This window comes from Pinus tabuliformis, chromosome 6 (assembly GCF_031772625.1).
Source record: "Pinus tabuliformis cultivar Carrire ecotype Pingquan chromosome 6, CPIR1, whole genome shotgun sequence".
Classification (NCBI taxonomy): Eukaryota; Viridiplantae; Streptophyta; class Pinopsida; order Pinales; family Pinaceae; genus Pinus; species Pinus tabuliformis.
In genome coordinates this window covers 17,321,050-17,328,683 of record NC_142292.1, presented here as the reverse complement: position 1 = coordinate 17,328,683, position 7,634 = coordinate 17,321,050, and positions in this window count along the sequence as shown.

Here is a 7,634-nt window from a genome sequence, read left to right as displayed (position 1 = left end):
CAATGTAACCCACTTTACTATACGAGGATCTTGCAGTCCTCCTACATCTATGGATACTTGTGGGGCAAGAAGGGGGATCCTCTCTAGAGTGAATGAGATCAAAATGGCACCATACCCAAAGTTTTTGAGTTTGCTAGGTTTCATGCTAGTTAGTTGCCCTTTGAGATTGGAAATAACCCCTTCACACCCGTTGAATATGGTAGGCTGCGAGCACTTTACAAAAATATGCATTTGAGCCTTGGTAAGTAAATGAAGTGTTTCACTCCCACATAATCGTGCAACAGTAAAATCAATAGTCCTCAAAGGAATCCTCTCAATGATTTTGATATCAATTCGTCCGTCTTTGAGTTTGGACTCGGGAAAACAATGTTGCACTAGGTAAGTGGCAGTTGTTTCACCACCTCGTTTGTGCCCACGAAAAATTTGTATAGGCCACAATCTCTCAAGGCCTATATTGTTTCTGGATGATTCAAAGTTGTTACATCTTGATCTTCATGTTCTCTCTCCCTCCACTCCATTTTTGTAGATCAAAACCCTGCAAATAAACATGGAGGATCATTAGAAAACATTGTGATAAATTTTGCAAAGAAATTTGGACGTTTTATCTATTTTTTCCCAAAGCCCTCGGTGCTATGCGCACCTGTATTTTACAAACAATGCGTATTTGCACGGTTCTAGCTTGAAAAACTGCACAAATCTTGATTATTAATGTAAAAAATCGGGTCGGTGTGCACAAACTCGATGAAGAGTGATTGCACAATGTGAGGGTCATTTTCGAATTAATAAACCCCCCGCCCCCAAAAAAATAAATTCACAGTGAAAAGCAAAATGAAAGTAATCAAAACTAAGATATCAGAAAGATCTCTTACTTGGAGAAAGTGATTCATGATTTGGTCCACCGGTTTGGTCAAAATTCACCTCTGGAGTTTTTGGTGAAAAATGAACTCAATCACTCTCAAATGGTAAAACGAAAAATGGTAAATGTTTTTTTTTACTTTTTGGACTTTTATAAGCTTTTTAGGCCCATAAAAATATTATTTTTTGCCTTTAGCTTATGAAAATCCAAAATTTTAATGTTTTTACTATGTTTTTAAGCAATTACGATAATTTTTGAGTTTAAATGTGCAGAAAACAGGTTATTTACGAAAATGAATCATTTTTGCGATGAACACATTTTTATCGCTTTTTTGAACTCGTTAAAAACTTACGAAAAAGAAAAACCCTGCAGTTCTCATTAAGCCCTTTTCAATTTCCACTAACATGAAAAGTTCACCGAGTACTTGACTATTAAAACTCGTAAAAGTAAATGAGCAGTCGTCTATTTAGTATAAGTTTACCCATTTTACAGATTGAACTAGACTATTTACGAGAAAGGTAAACATTGACTAATCATGGTCAATAGAGTTCTCTCCTGCATTATTTTACCCTTTTTTTCGAGCTTGAGAGACTAAATTTACGAAAAAGGACACTTTGGAGTTTATTGATGTTTTTCTCCTCTCTCCCTAAAAATGAAAAACACCAACATTTACTTTCTCTGGGCTTGTTAAAATTTTATGGTGAAAGAACTAAACAAGTTTTCTTTTCGTGTATTTTCAAACTCTTTAAACATGAAAACGACATCGAGTTACCCCTTCATTGGACTCATAAAATTTTAATAGTGTAGGACTTATCAATCGTGATGAGACCAAACCACTCCTTCCTAGGGTTCATTAAAAATACTCTAAAGGATTCATTCGAAGGATGAGCTTAAAGGACAAGCATATGTTATCCTCCTCAAGTTTGCACAAAAATAAAGAGGTACTTTCCAGTAATGGTGGGGGGGAATTGGGAAAGAACATTTGTTTATATTGTAAAAGGCAGTATGTCGCTCTTGAACATGACACTCCGTCTCCTTTGTGTCTGGGTTGGGAAATCCATTTATCTCTCAGTTGACCATACCTCATTGAAAGTCTTCAAATTGGTTTCTGGTCCTATTTTTGAGTCAAATGCTACCAATTCAAAATGTCGTGTCACCAATATGTTCAAGAGAAGTTCAACCTTAATCAAAATTACCTTGCAATTCATAACCTTTAATCGTGTCGGTCATCCCCGAGTTAGTCCTGGATTAGTCCAAATTGTTGTTCATCAAAATTTGACATGAGTTTCGTGTTGTAGTCCCTCTGACGACGGGTCGCTTCCTACCGACTTTAGCTCACTATATAGGAAATTGATCTAGAAACCTTCGTTAGTACCTCGAAGCTTGCATACCTTAATGGAAAGATTCTTGCCTTCGATGATAGGTTCTCATCATAGACCTTTGATCAAATGATTTTATGAGTGTTCGACTTCAGGGCATAATTTCATACTTCATTGATTGTACTAGAAGTACCTTTAGAACCATTGTCATTATTGGTGGCTTCTATCACGCTTATTAATGGTTCACATCATTGGCTGGTAATAGAGTGGTTTCTACCATGTTCGACTACAAGACATTCACTCACATGGTTAGATTCATACCACGGATTGAGAGATGGTGATCAAGACCCTGGATCTAGTTTCATCCATCTAGGCTACGTGGAGTTATTGAATATTCATGATTGTAAACATAGATCCATTGATGGCTGTGTCCATACTATGTCTTCCGTGGACATGGATCTTCAGGTGTATTTCGTACTCATTCTTTGAGATATTTATGCTTTGAGTATGGGAATGACCACCTCAACGATGATTATATATTGCATTGTAATATTTGATTGATTGTTTCAGGTCTCCTACTATGGTCTCTAACCTGAACCTTGGCATGATAAAGCACTTCAATCCCCAAACATCTTTTTTGACTTTGCACTTTAGGGGGCAATCTGTTACACGTCATGTTGTCTCATTAGGAAAATGACCATCAGTATGGATCTTTCACTATTCATAAAAGTGTTCCAAATCACCCCCTGCAAGGATAGAACCTAAACAATCCCAAATATAATGAAATTTATGGATTACAAGGCCCAAAAACTTATTTTTTATTTTCCGTGTAGTTCCCTAGCCAGTTTCTGTGCATACAAAGAAGTGACAATTAAAGTTAGTGAAAAAGGGCGCTCTCTGTTACACTAGGGCCAGGACACATGACTCAACGCAGGTAAACAATAAAAAGTAAAGTCTAGAAGTTTTGTTAGTCAAATCTTTCCCAACTAAAAAATTCGAGCTGATGCTTACTCAAGCCTGATCCCCCTGATCATGGAGATACTTCACTCTCTTTGTGGATCCCCTATCCCACCATTTGTGGATCTCATCCCTTAGGAAGAGGATCCGAAGCCTCCTCCTCTTGGCCTATAAATAAAACACATGCCAGAGGGTTGGGGAGGACCACTGAAGGTAGGATTATGCTACAGAAATAGGGCCAGAAGGCTTTTCATCCAAAGAGAAGGTTGGAGATCATGGGAAGAGCCTTGTGACATCAAGACAATCAATTTGCAAGCTTGCTCTCCTTTTAATTCAATAAAAAGCAATTTTTCTTTCCTAAATATGTCTATTATGATATTATTTGTGAGATTCCTTGATCATTCACATAGTTTATGATTGGTTATTAATTCCATTTATGATGTATGCTATATGCTAGATGCTTTGATCCTTTGTGTGTTTTTGTCTATGTAGATCTCCTTTGAAACATCATGGAGAAGCTGTGGAAAGTACTGGAAAGGCATTTAAAGCATCGAGGAGAAGCCGATTGTGGAAGGCACTTAAAGGACTTCAACAAGAACTTCGTTAAATTGGTAAGTGATTCCTCACATATTATTTGTTTCAATCAGTCATAAGCTAAGGAAAGGTAGAAATTATTTTCTTGTTTGTTAATAGTTTTTTTTTGAGATCTAGAGAGATCCATCTTGTCCGCAAGAAGGATCAGTTTGCCTAAAATTATTGTAAAACTTAGAATTAATAGGTAATGGAATGTACAAATTAAATTTCTTCCTAGAGCAAGCAAGTTCACAAAGCTTCCAATGTATTACATACAAAAGTTATTTGTTGCGTAATTTAAAAGTGTAAAAGATTTTAATGCTTATAGTATTTCTATTGAAGGTTAAAACTAAATATAAATTAAACATGTAAGCAATGGGAAACACCACAAGATCACAACATGTATCTCTTATCTTGATACTCATGACATTAACCCCATTCCATGTTCTGACTAGATAGTGACAATTAAAAACAAACAATACACCTTTGAATTACTGTTGCTCATACCTTCTTCGATTCGTGGCAGTATGTTCTTGCCAATCTGAAGAACTTTGTAAGTTGGAATTACCAGGTTGTACAACAACTCCCTTTAAAATATAGAATAAATGTCAAATCAATTCAAAGATCTACCACTCATATGACTACAAATACAGTAAGTAGTGTAGTGCATTATGCAGAAGCAAAAAGGCATCAACTTGAAAGTAACTTACCTTGAATGTTAAATGTAATGTTACCATTTTGAGCTATTTGCTTCTGATAGTTGTTCCACTTCAACATCCAAATTGATACTAGTTGTCCTACACATATTCATGAGACCAATGAGGCAAACTTAGATTAAATTTGACCAAATATTAAATTTAATTGCATGAATAAATAATAATTAAAAGGACTTGAGTGCATGAATACCTGAATGAGCTCCTCTTGGTTTCAAGAATAAATTATTGGAGTAGTTTAATCTTGGAGCAAACCTCCCTCCACTCGACGAAGTAGTAGTGAAGTCAACATTGACTTTGTTGTTTCTCTGTTAGATCGAGGGTTTTTTGCTCCATTACTATCCAAATCCCAATTTATTCTCTATTGAACAGGGCCAACCACATGAAGGTGGAAGCTCTCATGGCCCATGCCCCCCCCACATCACTCTCGATTCCCTAGTACCCAAAATACCTATTATATAGGAAATAGTTGAAAGAAATACATTAAGATACATAAAGAAACAAATATAAAACATTCATGCATTCATTCGTAGATCCACAAACTATTTCATCTCAATAAATTTTATCATAAAAAATATGTTTACGTGATATGAAACGAGGTCGTGTACATAAAGAAACATATAACAATTATTCATTATCATATAACATTCATTCATTCACTAATCATAAAAACAAAATACTTCATCTCAATAATTTTTCATCTTGTTTGTAAAAGCTTGAAAGTGGGCACCAAAAGAGGTGTTTATGCCACCCAACACTGCACTAGCCCTTAGGGGATCAAGAAAATAAATTGAGAAGCACAAACATAGGTAATAACGGATTGAGAAGCATATGTTGTAACAACAAGCCATTTCATCTTTCTTGTCAGAGCTTGAAAGTGGGTAGGAAAAGAGGTGTTTCTGCTACCAAATGCTACAAAAATTACGAGATTAAGAAAGAAAATTGAGAAGCACAAACATAGTTAAAATCAGATTGAAAAACAAATGTTGTAACAACAGATGTTGTAACAACAAATGCTGTAACAAAAAAATGTTGTAGCAACAGATTCTATAACAACAAATGCCATAACAACATGTGAATGTTTAATATGTTGAAAATGTTGCATCAGTTGATGGTGTAACACCCATGACTATTGAAAATGTTGAAAATGCTGTAAAATCTGATGCTATAACAACTGCAACTATTGAAACTATTGAAACAGTGACCATTACAGTGGATCCTACAATAACAGATGTTATAACAACAACAAATGTTGTAACAATTGAGGTGGTAGAAATCCATTTCATCTTGCTTGTCAAAGATTGAAAGTGGGTAGCCAAAGAGGTGTTTCTGCCACCCAACACTACACCAACACTTGGGGTGTTGTAACATTTTCTTGTTACATTGAAAATTTCAAAATTTTGATTAAAATTAAAAAAAAGTTTTATTGCACTTTGTAATAGTTTGTGTGCAAATATATAATGCTACAATATATTATTTTGTTTTATTTTAATAAATAAAATGTCAAATCGTCGCACACTAACTATCATGCATTTTCTATTGGCAGCTATTGATGCTTTGGTGATCGACAACTCTTGTTGTATTGCGTGTTCCCCCCACTTGTTTGGCATTTAATGAAAAGGGCATAGGGCGGGGAGCGCAAAAGTTGTTTTTCCAAAACAAATTTTGCAACTTGGTAGCAACATATGAATTGCACACCCCCTCTGACACATTACCACTTACCGCCTACCCGCGCACGTGCAAAAGACCATTCTCGGTTTTCAGTAATAAATATCACTCAACTATGCAAAGAATATATTTATTGTTGGACAAGTTTGAAAACATAGAATTTTATCATATTAAAAGGGAAAATAATATGCGAGCGGATGAACAATCTAATCAGATCGTCATCCTGGAGTAAGGTGAACTTACAGAGGATGGGAACACATCTTCCAAATGTCACATCCCATAAACATTTATAAATGGAAAATGATGGAAGAATATGGAGAAGGGTGAACTGTCTGACAGGATGATTAATTACCTAATTTACTCCTTGGAGCATTTGTTCTGCGGTGAGAGTCTGATCTGTTAACCTCATGATGGATAATTAAGGGGAATCAAGACATGATTAAGGATATCTAGGAGTTCATAAGTCGAGATTTAAGGCATAGATGTAGTGAAGGAATTGTGTTCTCTGATCTCGAGGAGGATCGCCTCAGGTCGATCGTGTGGGAATTCATCTCGGAGTAAGAAGCAATGAAAATTAATTTGGTTGCAGGGAGTGAACTACCGAAGAGCATTAAAAATGAAGGGACCTATCACGCCATCAATCTAGAGTTGATTTTAACCATAAGAGGATGGTTATGGAGGGCATATGCATTGTGGATCATTGTGCCGAAGAAATGGCTTCTCTGTCTAGAAATGGTGTCATAGACTCTTTTGATAATTCCCTCATTGCGTTTAGGCATGAAATGGAGGAAATATTTCATAGATTGGAGGGTGAATTATATCTGAAGCTCGATTTCACTTTACCCTCATTTCAGGTCAACTGGAAGGCTTGAGGAAAGACATGGAGAATTTTCAAGTGACAATGGAGGTCACCATGTTGAAGATAATGAATCTTGACTAGAAGGTGGAGAATTCAAAAGAGAAGGTGGAGATTGTAGTTGTGTGTTTTGGAGGAAGTGTTTGGCATCGAGGAGGAAGGTGACAATGAACTAGCATGTGATAAATAGGGAGAGCTCCTTTGGAGTTCAAAGTACAATTAGAGACCTAGAAAGAGGTTGAACAACACGAACCCGAGGACGCATGTGAGTAGGGAGAAGTAGAAGCGATTGATATTGAAGAAATCAGACAACATGAGTCAGAAGAAACTGACTAGTTAACATATAAAAATAGTTGTTGTTGTTTTTGTTTTTTTTTTAATTATTATTATTTTTTAATTAGGTTATTTATTTTTAATATAATTTATTTTTTATTTTTTTAATCATTTATTATTATTTTTTTAAAATGCAAATATTAATGGGGTTTTTTGGTGACTGTATAAGGAAAATGATGTAGAAAAATTTGGGCAGAAAACTCTAAAATCTCACTATCGCTGGTCAGAGCATTTTTGGAGGGATGTGGAGCATATATATATATATATATATATATATTAATGTTGTGCATATATTAATGGGGTTTTTTGGCGAATCTATAAGGAAAATGATGTAGAAAAATTGGGGAATAAAACTCTAA